The following is a 24,953-nucleotide window of genomic DNA, read 5'->3' on the forward strand; positions in this document are numbered from 1 at the left end:
TAAACACCGAAAGGATAGAAAAACCTACCAACACAAAACTCTATACCCAGCAATATCTTCTGAAACAGGGTATAAAACAAAGACTATCAGTCTGGTCCAAAAGTAGTGAGTTACCCAACTGATTGCTCACAGTCAGCTACAGGTCAAACTCCCTGTTCCACTTCTCCCCTCTTCTCACTACTGCACTTGATAGTCTTCAAAAAGGCAAACAAGAAATATTACCAGACAAACACAAACTGAGAAGATTCACTGCCAGCAGAACTGTTGCTGTTAAATTGTTATTCAGGCAGAAAGAGCATGATAACAAACCGAAATCCGGATTGACACAAAGAAATAAAGAACACTGGGAATGGTAAACATGAGGGTAAATACATTTTTTCCCTTTTAAATTTTTCCTTAAAAGATAATTGCTGTCGAAAGTAAAAACTAGTAATAATAAACCAAGGGATTTATGACGTGTCAAAAGTAAAATGCATCGGCCGGGTGTGGTGGCTCACCTGAGGTCAGGAGTTCGAGAACAGCCTGGCCAACATGGTGAAACCACGTCTCTACTAAAAGTACAAAAAAAGTCGCCAGGCAGGCTGGGCGTGGGGGCTCATGCCTGTAATCCCAGCACTTTGGGAGGCTGAGGCAGGTGGATCACTTGAGGTCAGGAGTTCGAGACCAGCCAGGTCAACATGGTGAAACCTCATCTATAGAAAAATACAAACAAATTAGCTGGGCGTGGTGGCACATGCCTACAACTCCAGCTACTTGGGAGGCTGAGATAGGAGAATCGTTTGAACCCAGGGGGTGGAGGTTGCAGTGAGCCGAGATTATGCCATTGCCTTCTAGCCTGGGCAACAGAGTGAGACTTCATCTCAAAAAAAAAAAAAAAAAAAAAAATAGCCAGGCATGGTGGCGGGTGCCTGCAATCCCAGCTACTCAGGAGGCTGAGGCACAAGAATTGCTTGAACCTGGGAGGCGGAGGCTGCCTGAGATCAGCTCACTGCACTCCAGCCTGGGCAACAGATCAAGACTCCATCTCTAGATAAATAAGTAAACAAATAAAATGCATGACAATAATAGTGAGAGGATGGGAGGAGGGAAGTGGAAGGATAATGTTCTAAGATTCTTATACCATAAAATGTTATCACATTATTTGAAGCTAGATTTTAACAACTCAAAAAGGATATAATGGGCTGGGCACAGTGGCTCACGCCTATAATCCCAGCACTTTGGGTGGCCAAGGTGGGTGGGTCACTTCAACCTAGGAGTTCAAGACCAGCCTGGGCAAAATGGCAAAACTCAATCTCTACAAAAAATATAAAAATTAGCCAGGCATAGTGGCAGGTGCCTGTAGTCCCAGCTACTCAGGAGGCTTAGGTGGGAGGATCACTTGAGCGGGAGACAGAGGTGGCAGTGAATCCAGATCGCACTACTGCACTCCAGTCCGGGTGACAGAGAAAAACCAGGTCTCAAAAAAAAAAAAAGCATATAGTAAACCCTAGACCAACCACTTCAAACAAACACAAAAAACTAAACAGTAAATTCACAAGCCAAAATCAATCATAGAGAAAATCCACCCAATCAAAAAGATAAAAAAAGAAATAAAGAACTGATGAGAAAAACAGAAAATACAAAAACAACTAGTAAGAAGGTAGATTTAAATCCAACTACACCTGGCCGGGCACAGTGGCTCACGCCTGTAATCCCAGCACTTTGGGAGGGTGAGGTGGGTGGATCACTTGAGATCAGGAGTCCGAGATTAGACTGGTCAACATGGTGAAACCCTGTCTCCACTAAAATTACAAAAATTAGCCAAGTGTGGTGCCATGTGCCTGTAATCTCAGCTACTCGGGAGGTTGGGGCAGAAGAATCTCTTGAACCCGGGAGGCAGAGGTTGCAGTGAGCCAAGCTCACACCACTGCACTCCAGCTTGGGAGACAGAGTGAGACTCCGTCTCGGGGGAAAAGAAAAAAAATCCAACCATACCAACAATTATGTTAAATATAAATAATATGACACCTTATTTAAAAGACAGAGATAGTCAGGATGCGGGTGGTGGAGAGAGAGAAGCAAGACCCAACTACATGCTATCTAAAAGAAACCCATTTTAAACAGAAAGCCATAGATAGGTTAAAAGGAAATGGATAGAAAAAAGATATACCATGCAAACATTAATAAAGAGAAAGCTGCAATGGTTTACTAATATGAGACAAATGAGAAGTCAGAACAGAGCATATTAACTCAAAATAGATCATAGACCTAAATGTAAAAGCAAGAACTACAAAACTTGTAAGAGAAAAAAGGGAATCTATGACCTTTGGTTAGGCAAAGATCTCTTAAAATACAAAAAGTACAAACCACAAAAGAAAAGTCTGACTTAATTAAAATGTAAAACCTGCTTTGAACAGTCAAGAAAATGCAAACTACAGGCCCAGCACAGTGGCTCATGCCTATAATCCCAGCACTTTGGGAGGCCCAGAGGGGGTGGACGGCTTGAGTCCAGGAGTTCAAGACCAGCCTGGGTGACATGGCAAAACCCCATCTCCATCAAAAATACAAAAATTAGCCAGGCGTGGCGGCACATGCCAATAGTCCCAGTTACTCAGGAGGCTGAGATGGAGAGATCACTTTAGCCCAGGAGGTGGAGCTTGTAGTGAGCCGAGATTGCGTCACTGCCACTTCAGCCTGGGTCACTGAGTGAGACCCTGTCTCAAAAAAACAAAACAAAACAAAAAGTCCACAACAAAACAAACAAAAATAAATATTTAAAAAAAAAAAAAAAAAAAAAAAAAAACAGAAAATTAAAAAAAAGAAAATGCCAACTACAGACTGGGAGACCATATTTGCAAATCACAATTTGATAAAGCTGCTATATCCACAATACATAAAGAATTCTTGCAACCAGGGCTGGGCGCGGTGGCTCAAGCCTGTAATCCCAGCACTTTGGGAGGCCGAGACAGGCGGATCACGAGGTCAGGAGATCGAGACCATCCTGGCTAACACGGTGAAACCCCGTCTCCACTAAAAAAAAATACAAAAAAAAATTAGCCGGGCGAAGTGGTGGGCGCCTGTAGTCCCAGCTACTCGGGAGGCTGAGGCAGGAGAATGGCGTGAACCCGGGAGGCGGAGCTTGCAGTGAGCTGAGATCCGGCCACTGCACTCCAGCCTGGGCGACAGAGCGAGACTCTGTCTTGGAAAAAAAAAGAAAAAAAAAAAAAAAAAAGAATTCTTGCAACCAAATTATAAGACAAATAATTAAATTAAAACATGGGAAAATATTTGAAGAGATACTTCACCAAAGAAAATAAATGAATGACAAATAAGAACGAGACGCTCAATAATATTAGTCATCAGAGATATGCAAATTATATTAATAATTACCTATTATTACACATTTGCTAAAATGCCTACAATTAAAAAGAACTAACAATACCAAGTTCTGGCAAAAATGCAAAAGTAACAGGAACTTTCATACACTGATGGTAAAATGTTATAGCCACTTTGGAAAGTGGTTTGGCAGTTTGTTTAAAAGTTAAATACATACTTACCCAGCAATCCCACTTTTAGGTATTTACTCAAGAGAAATGACAACTTATGTCCATACAAACACCTGTACACGTGTTCATCACCACTTTATTTGTAACAAATACCTAGAAAAAAACCCAGAAATATGGGTAAGCTTAAGCACAGAAAAAATAAACAACAAAGACCCTCCCTCCCCCAGAAATAACTGTCATCTACTGAATGGAAAAACAAACTGTGGCATATACATATAATGGAATCTGACTCTGCAATAAAAAAGGAACCAGAGATACATGCAACTTAAAAGAGTATATATTGTATGATTCCATTTAAATAACATTCTGGAAAAAGCAAAATGATAGGAACTGGTTGTTAGGGGCTGAGGTTGTTGGGAGGGCACTGATGATTAAGGGGCACAAGGAAACTTTTTGCGTGATGAAAATATTCTATATCTTAATCAGGGTGCTGGTTACACAACTGTGTAGGTACACACACGTGTCAACTCATCAAACTACATACTTACAAAGTTTAAAAAGGTAAATTTTATTGAATGTAAATTATACTTCAACAAACCTGATCTCCCATGCCCAAAGGCAAACAAAACATAAAAATCATAGTCAAAACTAATGTATGATGATAGAAATTAGAATGGTGGTTATCTGTAGTGGGAATGACTGGGAAGGGGCATCCAAGAGGTTTCTTTTTTTTTTTTTTGAGACAGAATCTCAACTCTGTCGCCCAGGCTGAAAGTGCAGTGGCACGATGGCTCACTGCAACCTCCGTGCCCCGCCTTGGTTCAAGCAATTCTCCTGCCTCAGCCTCCTGAGTAGCTGGGATCACAGGCGCCCACTGCCATGCTCAGCTAATTTTTGTATTTTTAGTAGAGAAAGGGTTTCACCACATTGGCCAGGCTGGTCTCGAACTCCTGACCTCAGGTGATCCACCCACCTTGGCCTCCCAAAGTTCTCGGATGACAGGTGTGAGCCACCGCACCCCGCCTCAAGAGGCTTCTTGGGTGCTGGTACCAATTTGAGTGTCGTTGGCACAGATGTCTTCAGTTTGTAAAAGTTCACCGAGCTCTACCCCAGACTTGTAGACCTTACAGTAGTTATATTTTAATAAATAAGTACAAATAAATAATAATTAGTGCTATTTTAATTGATCATTGTAGAAAATGTGGAAAATCACATTTTAAACACAAAGAAGCAAAACATACAATTTTGGAGTAGAAGAGTACTTTTTCTGGTTTTTTTTTTTTTTGAGACAGAGTCTAGCTCTGTCACCAGGCTGGAGAGCAGCAGCGCAATCTCAGCTCACCACAACCTCTGCCTCCCGGGTTCAAGCAATCCTCCTGCCTCAGCCTCCCGAGTAGCTGAGATTACAGGCATGTGCTGCCACACCCAGCTAATTTTTGTATTTTTAGTAAAGATGGGATTTCACCATGTTGGCCAGGATGGTCTTGATCTCCTGACCTCATGATCCATCCACCTCAGCCTCCTACAGTGCTGGGATTACAGGCATGAGCCACTGCACCTAGCCAAAGAGGACTTTTAAAGCAAAACTGGAACCCAGATGCCATGAAGGCAAAAAGTGAGAGATCTGATTAGACAAAAACATAACTAAAATAAGGTAAAATACATTGAAAATATAGTTAAAAGAAAACTGAAATTGGAAGAAAATTTTCATAACACACAATTAAGGGTTAATACCCTTACTATGCAAGGAATTTATCTGAACATAAAATAATAGCTAAAAGAATCAGTAAGTCATAAAAGGGAAAATTTAAATGAACAAGAAATGAAAAAAGATGTTCAATCTCGGCCAGGCGTGGTGGCTAATGCCCGTGATCCCAGCACTTTGGGAGGCCAAGGTGGGCAGAACACGTTCACATGAGCTCAAGAGTTTGAGACCAGCCTGGCCAACACGGCAAAATCCCATCTCTACTAAAAATACAAAAATGAGCTGGGCGTGGTGGTGCACACCTGTAATCCCAGCTGCTTGGAAGGCTGAGGCATGAGAATGGCTTGAGCCCGGGAGGCGGAGATTGCAGAGACAAGATCACACCACTACATTCCAGTTTGGGCTACAGAGTGAGATTGTCTCAAAAAAAAAAAAAAAAAAAAAAAAGTTCAATATTACTAACAGTTGAGGAAATAAGATGCCATTTTCACCTATCAGGTTGACAAAAATTAAAAACATTGATAACATCAATGCTGATGGGGTATGGGGAAATGGGCATTTGTAAACATTCTAGGCTGGGCACGGTGGCTAACACCTGTAATCCCAGAACTTTGGGAGGCCAAGGCAGGAGGATCGCTTTGAGACCAGGAGTCTGAGACCAGCGTGGGGAATCACAAAGAGATCCCGTCATTACAAAAAATACAAAAATTAGCTGGGTGTGATGGTGTACACCTGTAGGCCCAGCCACTCAGGAAGCTGAGGTTAGAAGATCACTAGAGGCTAGGAGTTCCAGGCTGCAGTGAGCTATGACTGTGTCAATGCACTTCAGCTTAGGTGACAGAATGAGACTTTGTCTCTAAACACACACACACACGCACACACACACTCTTTCTCTCCCTCTGTTAAAGTTTTTGACAAGTATTCTGGTACTATATAATAAAACTAGAAATATGTGTCTCCTTGAATCCAACAATCTCCCATAAGCATCTACCCAAAATTAAATATATGTGTATGTAAGGAAGGATATTTATTATAGAATCGTAATAACAAAAAAAAAAACCTAACACCCTGAATCTCCATTAATTGGGAAGTGGTCGAATTAGAGTACTGCCACATAAAACAACATTAAGTAGCTTTTATAAAAAAATTAAAGTCCATTGTTTACCTTAGGGTTCACTTTTCGTTTTGTACAGTTCTATGGGTTTTGACAAATACATGTAAGGAATCCACCATTATAAAATTTTCGCCACCCTAAAAATCCTGTGTTCTGCCCATTCATCCCTCTGCTCACCCTGAACCTTTATCAACCATTGATCTTTTTACTGTCTCTTTAGTTTTGCCTTTTCCAGAACGTCAAACAGTTAGAATCATAAGGCGAGTGGCCTTTTCTGCTTTCCTTCACGAAGATATAAACACAGAGTTCCTCTACGTCTTTCAGTGTCTTAAAAGCTCATTTCTTCTTATAACTGAGTATCACTGAATTAAATTCCACTGTATGAAAAAAAAAAAAATTCAGCTGGGTATGGTGGCACATGCCTGCAGTCCCAGCTACCAGAAAGGTGAGGTAGGAGGATCACTTGAGCCCAGGAGGTCGAGTAGAGAAAGTTATTTCAATACTTGACTGGAAATTTTAATAACTTTTTTGATTAAATTTCTCTAACAGGCTGAGTACAGTGGCTCATGCCTGTAAGCCTAGCACCTTGGGAGACTCAGATGGGAGGATCCCTAGAGCCCAGGAGTTTGAGACCAGTCCAGGCAACATAGTGAGATCCCATTCTCTACAAAAAGTTTAAAAATCAGCCAGACATGGTGGTGTGCACCTGTCATCTCAGCCACTTGGGAGCTGAGGAGGAAGGATTGCTTAAGTCTGGGAAGTTGAGGCTATGCGATCAATCAGGTGAGCCATGATCACTCCAGTCCAGGCAACAGAGCAAAATCTAGTCTCAAAAAAAAAAAATCTAAAATAGTTTAAAAACTTAGTTTCTTTTTTAGAATTTATAACTTTACTCATAAAATATCTAAAGAGAATTTTTGCTGACCAAAGAAATGCTATAATTTTGTTCCAACAGTTTTACTGAGTTGACTGTTATTCTGAGGCTGCAACATTCATCATTCAACTCAGCTATAAAGAAATAAATATATAACGAGAAGAATGGCAAGCTCTTTGACGAAAAATAAACGAGAGTTTAAGGTATGTAACATGATGAGAAGAGAGAAGATGAGGTCAAGATCTTTTAGATAAGATGGCTAGGACAGACCCTAGAGATGTAACATCTAGGGAGACACCCTAATTTAAAAAGTGAGCAGTGCAAATCTCTGGAGAAGTAGCTGTGATCCTAGCAATTTGATGTCAACCTTAAGAAAAAAATAATAATAAAAGAAAGGCCACTGGCCGGGTGCGGTGGCTCATGTCTGTAATCCCAGCACTTTGGGAGGCCGAGGCAGGAGGACTGCCTCAGCCTAGGAGTTTGAGACCAGCCTGGGCAACATGGTGAAACCCTATCTCTACCAAAAACACAAAAAATTAGCCAGGCATGGTGAGGTGCATGCCTGTGGTCCCAGCAACTTGGGAGGCTAAGGTGGGAGGATCGCTTGAGCCTGGGAGGCTGAGGCTGCAGTGAGCCGAGATGGCGCCCACACTCCAGCCTAGGTGACAGTGTGAGACCCTGTCTCAAAAAAAAAAAAAAAAAAAAAAAAAGGATGTTTGCCTGTAGTAAGGACTTTACACAAACTCTTATTAGTCAAAGTTTCAAATACTGCCTCTCCATCCCTGGTGATGTCCTAAAATGTTCTTCCCTTTATCACTTTCTTGGGTTCCCTTCTCCTTGAATCCCACTGCAACCCAAGCTTAGCAGAATGTTTAATAATTAAACACCAGTGTTAGGCACTCTTCTAGGTGCTAGAGAGACAGTGATAACTAGCATTTGATTCTGCCCTCAAAGCGTTAGTGGATTCAGGAACATTTGTGTCTTTCCATTTTGAAATGTTAATTTTGCATATACCAGATCAAAAGCCTTTAGTAATCACTTCCAGATCTTTATCTACAAATTTCATGTCTTTAATCTCTTTCTGAAGCTCTAGTATTGTTAAATGCCTGCCACATGTGCTGCCAGAACTTAAAATTCAGATTATCCAAAATTTACTTCATTAGCTTCTCTCTTCAACCCATGCTCCCAATTTCCGTGAATGATAGCAAAGTCTGACAATCAGTGGTTCTTCCTTTCTCCCTCAGGAACAGTTTACTTTCTTGGCTTGGCATTCAGGATCTTCCACAATCCACAATGTCTGTTACTCATGAGCTCTGTGGCTTTGTCAAAATGATCTGGTCACTGAACATCTGAATATGCTGAATATGAGGAAGGACAGGCCTAAAAGGTAGTGGAAGCAAGGGAAGAAGAGAAAGTTTGGTATTGCTGATCACAAGGCTGGATGGGAAAGGAGATGATGTTGAAGAAAGCAGCAGGGCAGATCTTAAGAGTTTTCTATCTTGTATACCCAACTAAAACGTCAAGCTTTCTTTTTTTATTTCTTCTCACAGAACCAATTCAGTAAGAAAGGAGTTAGAACATTCAGTGGGTTATAGGGAATGACTAAAGCAGTATCTTATTTTAACCTAGAGCAGCTATGTTAAACTATTTGAATAAATAAATGAACTGGAAAGGGTCAGTAGCAAAAATATTACATACTCAGAGTCATATACACATTTTTTTTCTTGAGATGGAGTCTCACTTTGTCACCGGGGCTGGAGTGCAATGGCGTGATCTTGGCTCACTGTAACTGCCCAGGTTCAAGCGATTTTCCTGCCTCAACCTCCCAAGTAGCTGGGACTATAGGCATATGCCACCAAGCCCAGCTAATTTTTGTATTTTTAGTAGAGACAGGGTTTCGCCATGTTGGCCAGGCTGGTTTCAAACTCCTGACATCAGGTGGTCCATCCGCCTCGGCCTCCCAAAGTGCTGGGATTACAGGCGTGAGCCACTGCGCCCAACCCAGAGTCACATACTCAATTGCTCACATTTACAATGTAGAAGATGGATTTAAATAGGGAGAGGTAAGGCTGAAGGTTGGGAGACCATAAAGGTCATTAAAAAGTCCAGACAAGAGGTGCATGCCACCATGCCCCAGCTAATTTTTTAATATTTTTTTTTTTTGTAGACACAGGTCTCACTATGCTGCCAGAGCTGGTCTTAAAAAATCCTCTGGCCTTAGCCTCCCAAAGTGCTGGGATTATAGGTGGGAACCACTGGGCCCAGCCTGTACGGTCTATTTCAAAACAGATAGGAGAGGACTGTTGCATGTTCTCACCACAAAGTGATCAACATGTGAGATGATGGATACACTAATTAACTTGATTTGATCATTACACAAAGTATATGTATATCAAAACATCACACTATACCCCAGAAATATGTACATTATGGGTCAACTAAAAATCAAACTAAAAGAGATAATGGAGTTCCCAACAGTAGGAATGGGAAAAAAAGGTAAATTTGAGAAACATTTTTCTTTTCTTTTTTTTTGCTTCTATTCACTATCAATACTATATTATAGTTTGACAATTTATGTATTTATTTGCACAGTCTTACTCTGTGGCCCAGGCTGGAGTGTAGTGGTGCAACTGCCACTCACTGCAGCCTCAACTTCCCAGGCTCAAGCGATTGTGCCACCTCAGCCTTCCAAATAGCTGAAAATACAGGTGCACACAACCATGCCTGGCCAATTAAAAAAAAAAGCTTTTAAAAAATATTTTTTTTAGTAGAGATGAAGTCTTGCTATGTTGCTCAGGCTGTTCCTGAACTTCTGAGCTCAAGTGATTCTCCTGCCTCAACCTCCCAGCCTCTCATACCTGGGATTACAAATGTGAGCCATCACACCTGGCCAGAGAAATATTCAGGAAGTTAACATTAGTGAAGCCTGGCACTGACTCGATTTGCAGGCACCGGGGAGGAGCAGGTGGAGAAGGAATCCAGTCTGATTCTTGCATTGGATGACCAAGCGGAGCTGAGTCAGAAAGTGAATCCAGGCCAGGTGCGGTGACTCATGCCTGTAATCCCAGCACTTTGGGAGGCCTAGGCAGGCAGATCACCCAAGGCCAGGAGTTTGAGACCAACCTGGCCAACATGGCGAAAACCCATCTCTACTAAAAATAGAAAAATTAGGCGGGTGTGCTGGGACATGCCTGTAATCCCAGCTACTTGGGAGGCTAAGACAGGAGAATTGCTTGAACCTGGGAGGTGAAGGTTGTAGTGAGCCGAGATGGCGCCACTGCACTCCAGCCTGGGCAATAGAGTGAGACTCTGACTCAAAAAAAAAAAAAAAAAAAAACCCAAAATAAGAAAATGGGGGAAAAAACAAAGAAATGCCTTAGTTTTACTCATATAAGCCTGAGGGACTTCTGGGGATGGCCAAGGGCAAATGTGCAGCAAACATTTGTATACATCAGTCTATAACTCAGAGGGAAAGTATGGGATTCTGTTATCAGACTATAGGAAGTATCAGCAATTAAAAACTAGGAAAGTAGGCCAGGCGTGGGGCTCATGCCCGTTATCCCAGCACCTTGGGAGGCCGAGGTGGGTGGATCACCTGAGGCCAGGAGTTCAAGACCAGGCTGGCCAACATGGTGAAACCTGTTTCTACTTTAAAAATATACAAAAATTAGCCGGGTGTGGTGGCACAAACCTGTACTCTCAGCTACCAGGGAGGCTAAGGCACGAGAATCAGTTGAACCCGGGAGGCAGAGATTGCAGTGAGCCATGATCACACCACTGCACTCCAGCCTGGATGACAGAGCAAGACTCCGTCTCAAAACAAACAAAAAACAAAACAAACAAACAAAAATACCAAACTAGGAAACTGGATGTGCCTGCTACAGATGAATTATACCGAATGATAACAAGCAGCAGGCCAAGCATCCTATAATAGAGAAAAATGAAAGAAGAATGGGAAGAAAACCAGAAAGGTAGCCAAATGACAGCTAATACTAACTGATCATTACCATTCTAGGTTACTGTGTCAGCCTCTTCACATGAATTGCTTCACTGAATCCTCCCCAAAACCCTAAAAGATAGTCCTCTTATTACAATGTTTTAGATGAGGAAGCTGAGACAGGTATTACATGATAGCTGAGAATGGGTGTAGAGTCTGACTGCTAGAGTGCAAATCCTGGCTTTACAAGCTATATGTTTCAGTTTCCTATAGTTTAAATAGGAGATAGCAATATCAAGGCCATAGGGTTTCATAAATTAATTACCACGTTAAGTGCTCAGAGTGGTGCCTGGTGCAAAAGCAGCACTCAAATACCACTAGGTGGGAGTATAGAGAATGTCAAAGAAATGCAATATGTAGTGTCAAGTGATAACCTGCAGAATAAACTAGTATTTGACCGGATTTCTACCACTTTTATATATAAATATGTGTGTAAGTATATATATATTTATGTACGTGTATAGACTAGATGCTTCCAAGGTGAATTCACAATACAAATGTTCCCCTAAAAATGCTACCCTAATTCATCAAGCAGAAAGACACTTCAACATATTAATGATTTTTTAAATTTCCACTGTTAATTGGTAGATGAAATAAGATTAAGCCTGAATGAGGCTTTTTCTGACATGGATAGTTTATAATCATGTAAACATATCTCTCAAGACAATAAAGCAATATTTTAAATATTTATTGACAGCTACAGACTGTTTTGCATTTTGAGGCTGATTCACTATTTAATTTTCCAAATGAGACCACCATTCAAAAGGCCTACATTGAAAGAGAAATCAAAACAAATCCCTAAACGTAAATATTTACAGCCTGTATAATACTCATGTAAAGATATAGCAGAACTAGTTCTTTTAACCACTTTGGTGTTATAATCTGAGAAGATCAGAACCTACTAAGTTCTAAACTCATTTCCTCTCTACTGAACACAGTAAAAGACCCTGACCTCCCAGAAATAACAAACAAAAGGCTTAATTATTGAACTATCCAGAAAAAAAACGGACATTAAGAGGATAAAAAGTTCACATGTGCTTTACAGATCAGATTATGAAGGATAAAAAGAACTGAAAATCAGCTGTAACTTACTAAACTTAAGAATTAGACTTAGGCCGGGCGCGGTGGCTCAAGCCTGTAATCCCAGCACTTTGGGAGGCCGAGACGGGCGGATCACGAGGTCAGGAGATCGAGACCATCCTGGCGAACACTGTGAAACCTCGTCTCTACTAAAAAATACAAAAAAAACTAGCCGGGCGTGGTGGCGGGCGCCTGTAGTCCCAGCTACTTGGGAGGCTGAGGCAGGAGAATGGCGTGAACCCGGGAGGCGGAGCTTGCAGTGAGCTGAGATCCGGCCACTGCACTCCAGCCTGGGCGACAGAGCGAGACTCCGTCTCCAAAAAAAAAAAAAAAAAAAAAAAAAAGAATTAGACTTAAGATATCAAATTGTTTTAAAGGTTGCCTTCCCGGCCCTTGGCATTGATTACTACTGCCATCTAGCAGGAAGTCCAAAAATTAAAATTATGAGAACTGTAAAAAATCATAAGGACATAATTCCAATCTCCAAATAGAAAGATATTTAACATATTAATAATTACTTAAATTTCAGGCCAGGCATAGTGACTCACACCTAAAAACCCACCACTTTGTGAAGCCGAGGCAGGTGCATCACTTCAATCCAGGAGTTTGAGACCAGCTTGGCCAACATGGTGAAACCTGGTCTCTGCTAAAAACACAAAAACTGGCCAGGGGCGGTGGCTCACACCTGTAATCCCAGCACTTTGGGAGTCCAAGGCGGGTGGATCACCTGACATCAGGAGCTTGTTACCAGCCTGACCAACACAGTGAAATCCTGTCTCTACTAAAAATACAAAAATTAGCTGGGCCTTGTGGTGGGTGCCTGTAATCCCAGCTACTCAGGGGGATGAGGCAGGGAGAACTGCTTGAACCAGGAAGCAGAGGTTGCAGAGAGCCAAGATCACACCACTGCAATCCAGCCTAGGTGACAGAGCGAGATTCCCTCTCAAAAAAAAAAAAAAAAAAAAAAAAAAAAGAAGTGAAGGGAGAAATATTCAAGAAAATATATAGCTTAAAGAAAAAACAAGGCCAGGTGTTGTGGCTCACGCCTGTAATCCCAATGCTTTTCAGGAGGCAGATTGCCTAAGATCAGGAGTTCCAGACCAGCCTGGCCAGCATGATGAAACCCCGTCTCTACTAAAAATACAAAATTAGCCAGGCATGGTCGCGCATGCCTATAATCCTAGCTACTTGGGAAGGCTGAGGAAGGAGAATTGCTTGAACCCAGGAGGTGGAGGTTGCAGTTAGCCAAGATCACACCATTGCACTGCAGCCTAGGCAACAAAAGTGAAACTCCATCTCAAATAAATAAATAAATAAATAAATAAATAAAATTTAAAAATAAAAAAATAAATCAGCTGGACATGGTAGTGCACACTTGTAGTCCCAGCTACTCGGGAGGCTGAGGCAGGAGAATGCTTGAACCCAGGAGGCAGCGGTTGCAGTGAGCCAAGATTCCAGCCTGGAGACAGAGCAAGACTCCGTCTCAAAAAAAAAAAAAAAAAAAAAAAAAAAAAAAAAAAAAAAGTTCAGGACCAATGGATTCACAGTAGAATTCTACCAGACATTCAAAGAATTGGTACCAATCCTTTTGACACTATTCTACAAGATAACGAAGGAACTCTCCCTAATTTATTCTATGAAGCCAGTATACCAAAACCAGGAAAGGACATAACCAAAAAACAAAACTACAGACTGATATCCCTGATGAACATAGATGCTAAGATCCTTAACAAAATACTAGCTAACTGAATCCAACAACATATCAAGAAGATAATCCTCCATGATCAAGTGGGTTTCATACCAGGGATGCAGGGATGGTTTAACATACACAAGTCAATAAATGTGATACACCACATAAACAGAATTAACAACAAAAATCACATGATCATCTCAATAGATGCAGAAAAAGCATTTGACAAAATCCAGCATCATTTTATGATTAAAACTGTCAGCAAAATCAGCATATAAGGGACATGCCTTAATGTAATAAAAACCATCTATGACAAACCACAGCCAACATAATACTGAATGGGGAAAAGTTGAAAGCATTCCCTCTGAGAAATGGAACAAGACAAGGATGCCCACTCTCACCACTCCTCCTCAACATAGCACTGGAAGTCCTAGCCAGAGCAATCAGACAACAGAAAGAAATAAAGGGCATCCAAATCAGTAAAGGGGAAGTCAAACGGTCACTGTTTGCTGAAGACATGGTCAATTACCTTGAAAACTCTAAGGACTCCTCCAGAAAGCTCCCAGAACTGATAAAAGAATTCAGCAAAACTTCTGGATACAAGATTAATGTACACAAATCAGTAGCTCTTCTATACAGTCAATAACAACCAAGCAGAGAATCAAATCAAGAACTCAACCCCTTTCACAATAGCTGCAAAAAAACCCAAAAACAAAAAACTTAGAAATACACCTAACAGGCTAGGCTGTGGCTCAAGCCTGTAATCCCAGCACTTTGGGAGGCCAGGGCACGTGGATTACTTGAGGTCAGGAGTTCGAGACCAGCCTGGTCAACATAGTGAAACCCCATCTCTATCAAAAATACAAAAAAACCAGCCAAGCGTGGTGGTGCACACCTGTAGGCCCAGCTACTTGGGAGGCTCATGCAGGAGAACTGCTCAAACCCGGGAGGTGGAGGTTGCAGTGAGTCGAGATCGTGCCACTGCACTTTAGCCTGGGCAACAGAGCAAGGTTCCATCTCAAAAAAGAAAGAAGAAGAAAAAAAAGAATATACCTAACAAAGGAGTTGAAAGACCTCTACAAGGAAAACTACAAAACACTGCTGAAAGAAATCATAGACGACACACACAAATGGAAACACATCCCATGTTCACGGACGGGTAGAATTAGTATTGTGAAAAAGACCATGCTGCCAAAAGCAATGTATAAATTCAACGCAATCCCCATCAAAGTACCACCATCATTCTTCACAGAACTAGAAAAAACAATCCTAAAATTCATATGGAACCAAAAAGGAGCCTGCAAAGCCAAAGCATGACTAAGCAAAAAGAACAAATCTGGAGGCATCACACTAACTGATTTCAAACTATACTATAAGGCCACAGTCACCAAAACAGCATGGCACTGGTATAAAAACAGGCACACAGACCAATGGAAGAGAATAGAGAACCCAGAAACAAACCCAAATACTTACAGCCAACTGATCTTCGACAAAGCAAACAAAAACATAAAGTGGGGAAAGGACACCCTTTTCAACAAATGGTGCTGGGATAATTGGCTAGCCACATGTAGGAAAAATTAAACTGGAACCTCATCTCTCACCTTATACAAAAATAAACTCAAGATAGATTAAGGACTTAAACCTAAGACCTGAAACTAAAAATTCTAGAAGATAACATTGGAAAAACCCTTCTAGACATTGGCTTAGGCAAGGATTTCATGACCAAGAACCCAAAAGCAAATGCAATAAAAACAAAGATAAATACCTGGGACCTAATTAAACTAAAGAGACTTTGCACAGCAAAAGGAACAGTGAGCAGAGTCAACAGACAACCCACAGAGTGGGAGAAAATCTTCACAATCTATACATCTGACAAAGGACTAATCCAGAATCTACAACAAACTCAAATCAGTAAGAAAAAACCAAGCCCATCACAATGTGGGTAGGCTAAGGACATGAAGAGACAATTCTCAAAAGAAGATACACAAATGGCCAACAAACCTCTGAAAAAAATGCTCAGCATCACTAATCATCAGGGAAATGCAAATCGACACCACAAAGTGATACCACCACACTCCTGCAAGAATGGCCGTAATTGAAGAATCAAAAAACAGTAGATGCTGGCATGGATACAGTAAACAGGGAACACTTTTGCATTACTGGTGGGAACGCAAACTAGTACAACCACTATGGAAAACAGTATGGAGATTCCTTAAAGAATTAAGAAATAGAACTAACATTTGATCCAGCAATCCCACTACTGGGTATCTACCCAGAGGAAAAAAAGTCATTATTTGAAAAAGATACTTGCACACGCATGTTTATAGCAGCACAATTCACAACTGCAAAATCATGGAACCAACCCAAATGCCCATCAATCAACAAGTGGATAAAGACACTGTGGGGGGTTGTGTGTGTGTGTATACACATTTGTGTATATATATAATGGAATACTACACAGCCATAAAAAGGAATGAATTAATAGCATTTGCCATGACCTGGATGAGATTGGAGACTATTATTCTAAGTGAAATAACTCAGGAATAGAAAACCAAACATCATATGTTCTCACTGATATGTGGGAGCTAAGCTATGAGGACACAAAGGCGTAAGAATGATACAATGGACTTTGAGGACTTGGCCGGGGGTGGGGGGTCAAGGGATTAAAAGACTACAAATATGGTGCAGTGTATACTGCTCAGGTGATAGGTACACCAAAATCTCACAAATTATCACTAAAGAACTTACTCATATAACCAAATACCACCTGTACCCCAATAACTTACGGAAAAATAATTTTTTTTTTAAACAGTCTCCCTCTGTTGCCCAGGCTGGAGTGCAGTGACACGATCTCGGCTCACTGCAACCTCCACCTCCCAAGTTCAAGTGATCCTCCTGCTTCAGCCCCCCTAGTAGCTAGGACTACAGGCACGCACCATCATCCCCGGCTAACTTTTGTATTTTAAGTAGAGACAGGGTTTCGCCATGTTAGCCAGGCTGGTCTCAAACTCCTGACCTCAGGTGATCCACTTGCCTCGGCCTCCCGAAGTGCTGGGATTACAAGCGTGAGCCACCGTGCTTGGCCAAAAAATAATTTTTTTTAAAAAGTCACTGCCCCCTCCAAAAAGGAAAATTACAAGAAGCTACATTAGCTGGGCACTGTGTTGCATGCCCATAGTCCCAACTACTCAGGGGGCTTAGGTGGGAACATCACTGGAGCCCAGGAGTTTGAGTCCAGCGTAGGTAACATAGTGAGACCCCCAAATCTAAAAATAAATTTAAAAGTAAAATAGTAATGAAACTACAGAATAAACAGTCTCTTCTCTAGAACAGCAATGCTTTGATATAATTCAAAAGGTATCAACTATGAACATATAAAACTGAATGCAGAAGTCACAAACAATTTTAAATTATAAGATTAGAATTCAAAGAAATTTTACTCTTCTAAAGCATTAATTTAGGCTTTGTTTCCAAATATCACAGGAATATTCATTTACCTTTGTTATTAAAGATATTCCAGTGGAAGTTGGAGAAGCTCCAACCTATGGTGACTTAGGTTATTTTCACAGGAATAAAAATGTCTAACTCAGCAACCATTTACTGTGAATTTCTTTTTCTCTTATAGTCCCTATGAAACTTTACGGCATAGGATGTTTTACTCTTCTTTATACCTTCCTGTGGTAGGTTGAACATTGGCCCTCAAAGATACATAGGTCTTAATTCCTGGAACCTATGACTGTTTCATGATATGAAAAAAGGGGCTTTACAAAAGTATCTTAAGATGGAAAGAGTATCCTTGATTATCTGGGGGGTCCTTAATATAAGTGTCCTCATAAGAGAGGCAGAGGCAGATGTGACTACAGATGAGAAAGTGATATGATGATAGAGTGATGTGCTGTGTGGAAAAGAGCCACAAGCCAAGGAAGACAGGCAGCCACTACAAGCTGAAAAAGGTAAGGAAATGGATCTTCCTCTCAGAGCCTCCAGAAGGAATTGGGCCTGCAACACTTTGACTTTAGCCCAGTGAAACTGATTTCATACTTCTGACCTCCAGAACTAAAAGAGAATAAATGAGGCTGGGCATGGTGGCTCATGCCAGTAATGCCAGAACTTTGGGAGGCCAAGGTGGGAGGACTGCTTGAGCCCAGGAGTTTGAGACCAGCCTGAGCAGCATAGTGAGACCTCATCTCTACAAAAAAAAAAAAAAAAAAAAAAAAAAAAAAGGAAGAGGTGACTCTCTTGAGTACATCTGCACTCCCCTTTCTTGAATGTGTACTTTTCACCAAAGGGAAAAAAAAAAAGAAACAAAGGCAGAAAGAATAAGTGTGTGTCATTTGAAGTCACTAAATTTGTTGTAATTTGTGACAGTAGCTATATGAACTAAACACAGCCTTCTGACAGTTTAGCAATATCTGTACATAATCTGCCCTAAAATACTGAACAGAATTAACATAAAGACCATTCCAGTTCAGATTTATCAGAATTCTCCTGTATTTTCTACCGAGTAAATGAAAAGATCTTAAACACACAGAAATCACTGAAAATGTAGTTCTTTAAAGCACATAGGGAAAAAGCAAAAAAGCAGTAGTATCTTCAGTCGTATTTGTAGTTCATAGTGTCAGTCGCAGAAAAAGTAGTCATGACTTCAGTACAAAAACACAACTCAAAAACTTCATGGGTTTGGCACAGTGGCTCGTGTGTAATCCCTGCCACTTGGGAGGCTGAGGCAGGAGGATCACTTGAGCCCAGAAGTTCGAGGCTGCAGTGAGCTAAGACTGTGCCACTGCAGTCCCGTCTGGAGAAACACCCTGCATGGATCATAATGCAAAGTGAGAGAAAAGAACCCACAAAGTACTTACATGGGCTTGATTTTACTTTTGCTTTACAATAGCTACAGCAATCTAAGGTAAGAATACAAACCAGATACGTAACATAGCTGCACTCACAGGGAATACTTTCCTGAATACTCAGCAAAAAGATAAGCGGTCGATAAATGTTTGAGGATTTCTCACTTAAACCGTACTTGACTGCAAGTTACTACTGTTTTACTCGGCCATAGCTTTTAGTGACTTTTTAAACAATTTCAAAAAGTAAAGTCACTACTGTTTTACTCGGCCAGGCTTTTATTGACTTTTTAAGTAATTTCAAATTAGTAAAGAAAACGGCCGGGCACGGTGGCTCACGGCTATAATCCCGGCACTTTGGGAGACAAAGGCGGGTGAATCTCCTGAGGTCAGGAGCCTGACCAGAATGGTGAAACCCCGACTCTACTAAAAACACAAAAATTAGCCGGGCCTGGTGCCACGAGCCTATAAACTCGGCTACTCGGGATGCTGAGGCTGGAGAATCGCTTGAACCCGGGAGGCGGAGGTTGCAGTGAGCCGAGACTACACCACGGCACTCCCGCCTGCGCGACAGAGCGAAACTCCATCACAAAAAAGGAAAGAAAGAAAGAAAAACAGGAGCAACATTTTACAAGTTATACCATCTTTTAATTTTACATCCATGGACGCTGAAGGCTGCATTTTGGCAGAGACAAGCTAAAGAAAACACAAGAATGAGTAACGTCTAACACTGCTTCTTCCCGTGAAAATGAGAACACTCAGTACCTACCTCTTCAGATAGCCATGTGGTTTAAACGATATAATAAACCAGTTGCTGGTATCCTACCAAATCCCATACTACGGGACGTCTCTTCCCAAGAGAAAATCTGCTTTCTGGCCTACGAAAGGATTATACTAAACTCAGAAGGTGGTGGAGAGTACCCGCGGAGAGTGAAGAGCAGGAGGAAACACGTCTTTCCCTGAAAATGAACAAGGGCGTTTGGCTTTTACTGAAAAATGCCCCAGAGGAAGTGCTGGGAACGGCAACGGCTACAGCAGCCTCACCCGCAGAAGGTTCTTTGGCGAGGGCCAGCAGGTTTGACCCGGTGACTCCCACTGCGAGGCGAGACCTCCAACACGTGCACACTCCGACCAGACCTCCCACGTCCCTCGTAGCTCCTGCGATAGATGTCCAGCGACTTTAGCTTTCTAGACTCAACCACGGCGTCGCCGCTCGTCGAGAGGGCTGCCCATCCCGGGGACCCAGCCCAGCCTGGCCCAGCAAAATATACCTCAGGAGCCAGCCCTCAACCTGTACCGGAGAAAACGCAGGCTGCGCCGCGGCGTAGAGCGGTCAACTGGAACCCCGCCTCGACCTCTCTGATTGGGTAATGCGCACAAGAAAATCAAGAGGATTGGTCGGCTGCAGAGAGGCGGGCCGTAACGCGACGCGAAAGCTGTGGGGCATAGAGGCCCGGGGAATTCTTGCTAGCTTCCGATTGGATGAGAGCAGAACAGCTGCCCCTTCGTAGACCCAGCGTACGTACAACTCTCACACCACCACGCCATACATTGCGTTAGCGGAAGTGTAATGGCCCCATTGGTGGGATGCGTGGCCAATAAAGGGCAAGAATAAGGCGGTTTCCGCCTTTCTCCTGGTCGACTACATTTATCCGCTGGTACTGATGTACGTCAGTTTCAGCATTTAGACGTTCGAGTTTCCACCGAGCCAGAGTTGGGTAGAGAGTTATTAAGGTCACTAGGAGACTAATGCGGGGAGAAATAATTTAGTAGTTAGACTTAGGCCCTGAAACTGCCACTCATGTTCAGAAAGTCTGCGTAATACCTTAGTGTTCGCACGCCAAGAAACCAGCCCTTCTGGCCGGGCTGAATGTGGGTTAGGAATTTTCTGGCTCTCATTGGGTGAAAAAGCTATCAGTTTGAAGGTAGCTCCGCCTCGACTCTAGGGAACTCTGGGATTTGTAGTCCGGAACTTTCGCGTCCTGTCGCTTTAAATGTGATTGTTACTAGAGTTCTTCCATATTGTTAATAACACCCGTTGACATTTATTGTGGTTTTGTTGTGTTCCGTTGGACTTTTTATCCTTTGGTTTATCAGCAGCATTAAAGACAACATTTAAGAAGTGTGTAAACACTGCATGTATGTTCGTAAACAATAAATGTTATTTCCAACAATTTACTGCTATGCCTGGCTCTATGCTGTATGTTCCTGATTACTAAGTAGATACTAAAATTATTTATTTCTAAAACTTTTGCTGTTACAACAAAACAGTCAGATTTTCTTTTTTTTTTTTTTTTTTTTTTTTTAGACGGAGTCTCGCTGTGTCGCCCAGGCTGGAGTGCAGTGGCGCGATCTCGGCTCACTGCAAGCTCCGCCTCCCGGGTTCACGCCATTCTCCCGCCTCAGCCTCCGAGTAGCTGGGACTACAGGCGCCCGCCACCACGCCCGGCTAGTTTTTTTTGTATTTTTAGTAGAGACGGGGTTTCACCGTGTTAGCCAGGATGGTCTCGATCTCCTGACCTCGTGATCCACCCGCCTCGGCCTCCCAAAGTGCTGGGATTACAGGCTTGAGCCACCGCGCCCGGCCAGATTTTCATATTAGTGTCCATTTACGATTATTTGAACCCTACATTTAGGGATTATGTGTACTGCGATGGCATGGGTAGCAGCTGCTTACACGAGTCAAGTGTTGATATGACATGAAGCAGAACTGGCTGCTGTCTTCACAGGAAAATAGGGCTATGCTTAAAATGACCACCATCAGGAGGAATACACATTGTATGTTATTAAAGATTGTATTATAGGCCGGGCGCGGTGGCTCAAGCCTGTAATCCCAGCACTTTGGGAGGCCGAGACGGGCGGATCACGAGGTCAGGAGATCGAGACCATCCTGGCTAACACAGTGAAACCCCGTCTCTACTAAAAAATACAAAAAATAGCTGGGCGAAGTGGCGGGCGCCTGTAGTCCCTGCGACTCGGGAGGCTGAGCCAGGAGAATGGCGCAAACCCGGGAGGCGGAGCTTGCAGTGAGCTGAGATCCGGCCACTGCACTCCACTCCAGCCTGGGCGACAGCACGAGACTCTGTCTCAAAAAAAAAAAAAAAAAAAAAAAAAAAAGATTGTATTATAATGTCTATTTTCAGCCTTTATTAAAACAGTTTAGGGCAGGCTTTTCCTGACTCTATAGAATCCTGAACTCTTCTGTGAGCTAATTTAGCAGTATTTCATGTTTGTGTCTAGCAAAAGTAAAACCATTAATAAATGCCAAAAACTTCCTGAGTAGACTTTTCGCTTTCAAAAAGTTTTAGTATTTTTTCCCTACTTTACATGTAATACAAACTTAAAGTAGAGACGGGGTTTCACCGTGTTAGCCAGGATGGTCTCGAACTCCTGAGCTTGTGATTCACCTGCCTCGGCCTCCCAAAGTGTTGGGATTACAGGCGTGAGCCACAGCGCCCTGCCGTATTTTTTGTGTAGACAGAGATTTGCTATGTTGCCCAGGCTGGTCTCGAACTCCTGAGTTCAAACGAGGCTCCTGCCTCGGCTTCCCAAAGTGCTGGGATTACACGCTCATGCTCCTTTTTATTCCCAATAAATGAAGAGCAAAATTGGGTGTAAATCATCGATATATTTAATATGCATATTAAATATATATTAAAATATAACATTAAATATATTAAATGTATTATATATTAAATTTATAATATAAATCATATTTATAATTTATATTATAATATAAATATACAATATAATATAAATTATATTATAATTTATAACAAGTTTATAATATAATATTTAATAATTAATGAAAATAATATAATATGCAATGTATATATTAATATATATAATGTGTTATATAATATAATGTATAATATATGATTGTTATATAACATAATGTATAATATATTATATAATGTATATTATATATTATATATGTTATATAATATATAACATATACAATGTATTATATAATACATAATGTATATAATATATGCAGTATATGTTATACATGTATATATGATATATAATATATAATACATTATATATTGTATAATAAATATAATATAAAAATATAAAATAAAACAAATATGTTATATTAAATTTATAATATAAATTTATAACAAATTTATAATATATTTAATACATATTAAATATATTTAATACATATTTTAATATTCTATATGATGTAGTAGGTGAAATGTATGGATGTGGTGAAGATGACTCTGTGGCAAAAATGCAGAATTATCATTTTTAATACTTTTCATTGGCTAGCATTTTAATGGTGTTTTCCTTTTGCCTCTTATTTTAAATCAGTAGTTCATTTAACATGTTAATTAAATGTCATATAACTAAGAATAAACACCATTAAAAACTGAATCAAGGCTACCGTGGTTAGCACTGTTCAGCTGAATGATAGATCAGCTGAGTGACTAAACTGTGGCCACATTTGGCTGATTTATATTCTAACTGTTCTCTCGGCACTTTTGGAAGCTTCTAAAATGTTTCATTTCTTTATTTATTTTTGAGACGGAGTCTCCTTCTGTCACCCAGGCTGGAGTACAGTGGCACAATCTCGGCTCATTGCAACCTCCACCTCCCCAGTTCAAGCAATTCTCATGCTTCAGCCTCCCAAACAGCAGGGATTACAGGTGCGTGCCACCACGCCCAGCTAATTTTTTCTATTTTCGGTAGAGACTGGATTTTGCTATGTTGGCCAGGCTGGTCTTGAGCTCCTGGCCTCAAGAGATCCACCTGCCTTGGCCTTCCAAAGTGCTGGGATTACAGGTGTGAACCACTGAGCCGGCCAAAATGTTCTATTTTAAAGAAAAAAAATTATGTTGCGAATTTTAAAAACATATTTAAACAGGCACCATTACTACCTTTAACAGTGTGAACCTGTGAATCATCTTTGTACTCTGTTGGGAAATAGTTTAAGAAGTGAATTCAGGCTGGGTATGGTAGTGCACACCTGTAATCCCAGCAGTTTGGGAGGCTGAGATGGGAGGACTGCTTCAGCCCAGGAGGCAGAGGTTACAATGAATCATCATCTTGCCCCTGCACTCCAGCCTGGATGACAGAGTGAGACCCTGTCTAAAACAAAACAAAACAAAACAAAACAAAACAACCAAGTAAACTCAAAGTGAGATGAATGAAATGGCTCTTGAGATGCAGGAAGAGAATATTACAACCCTTATTTGTATGTCCTTTTTATTCTCAACATTTTTCTTTAGATTTCTGTGTTTTTAAAATTTTTGCATATAACAATATGTTTTTTTAAAAATCTTTTTTTTTTTTTTTTTGAGACAGAGTTTTGCTCTTGTTGCCCAGGCTGGGGTGCAGTGGTGCGATCTCAGCTCACTGCAACCTCTGCCTCCCGGATTCAAGCGATTCTCCTGCCTCAGCCTCCCCAGTAGCTGGGACAGGCATGCGCCACCACGCCTGGCTAATTGTATTTTGAGTAGAGACAGAGTTTCTCCATGTTGGTCAGGCTGGTCTCGAAGTCCGGATCTCAGGTGAGCCACCATGCCTAGTCCTTTTTTTTTTTTTTTTAAATAGGGATGGGGTCTCACTATGTTGGCCAGGCTGGTCTCAAACTCCTGGCCTCAAGTGGATCCTTCCACCTCGGCCTCCCAAAGTGCTGGGATTACAGGCATGAGCCACCAAGCCTGGCCATTTTTGCAATGTATATGTAAAAATATATATGTATTGAGTAAATGGTAAAATTTTTTTGAGAAGTATGTGATCAAAACTGTATTTGGAGGTCAGTGATTTAGGACATGACAACTGCAGTTTAAAGATCTTGTGGGGGGAGAAGTCAAAGAAAAAAACACAAATGTTCTAATTAGTATCTGATATGAAAGAACAGTATTGGCCAGTTAGCTCAGGTGGTTAAAACTGTGGAAAGAAAATAATCTCAGGACCCCAAAATCACTAAGCCAAAAGGAAAAGTCAAGCTGGGAACTGTGTGGGGCAAACCTGCCTCCCATTCTATTCCTCAATGAGATAGCTGCAAGAATAAAACAACTGCTTACCTCCTTCATCACAATTTGCCACAAGGAAATTCCTAGTGGACTTCCTCCCTACTTCAAGTTATTCCGCCTTTCCAGACTGAACCAATATACATTACTTGTATTAGCTGGTGTCTCGTCTCCCTAAAATGTATA

The 24,953-nt window shown here is 41.3% G+C and overlaps 1 protein-coding gene across 7 annotated transcripts in view; it reads right to left on the bottom strand.

Moving 5' to 3' along the window:
• The window catches only part of WDR89 (WD repeat domain 89), a 65,897-nt gene extending 45,767 nt beyond the window's left edge, over window positions 1-20,130 (bottom strand). For 4 of the 7 annotated variants that reach the window (XM_037984096.2, XM_007986928.3, XM_037984094.2 and 1 more), the window contains exons 1-2: window positions 19,834-20,130; window positions 3,537-3,638 (exon numbers count right to left, since the gene is read on the bottom strand). The gene's annotated coding sequence lies outside the window, so the exon portion shown is untranslated. The other 3 variants (XM_037984095.2, XM_073011065.1, XM_007986927.3) reach the window with 3 other exon arrangements.
• Between the last annotated feature and the right edge of the window lie 4,823 nt (window positions 20,131-24,953).

The sequence above is a fragment of the Chlorocebus sabaeus genome, chromosome 24, assembly GCF_047675955.1.
Source record: "Chlorocebus sabaeus isolate Y175 chromosome 24, mChlSab1.0.hap1, whole genome shotgun sequence".
In the NCBI taxonomy this organism is placed as follows: domain Eukaryota; kingdom Metazoa; phylum Chordata; class Mammalia; order Primates; family Cercopithecidae; genus Chlorocebus; species Chlorocebus sabaeus.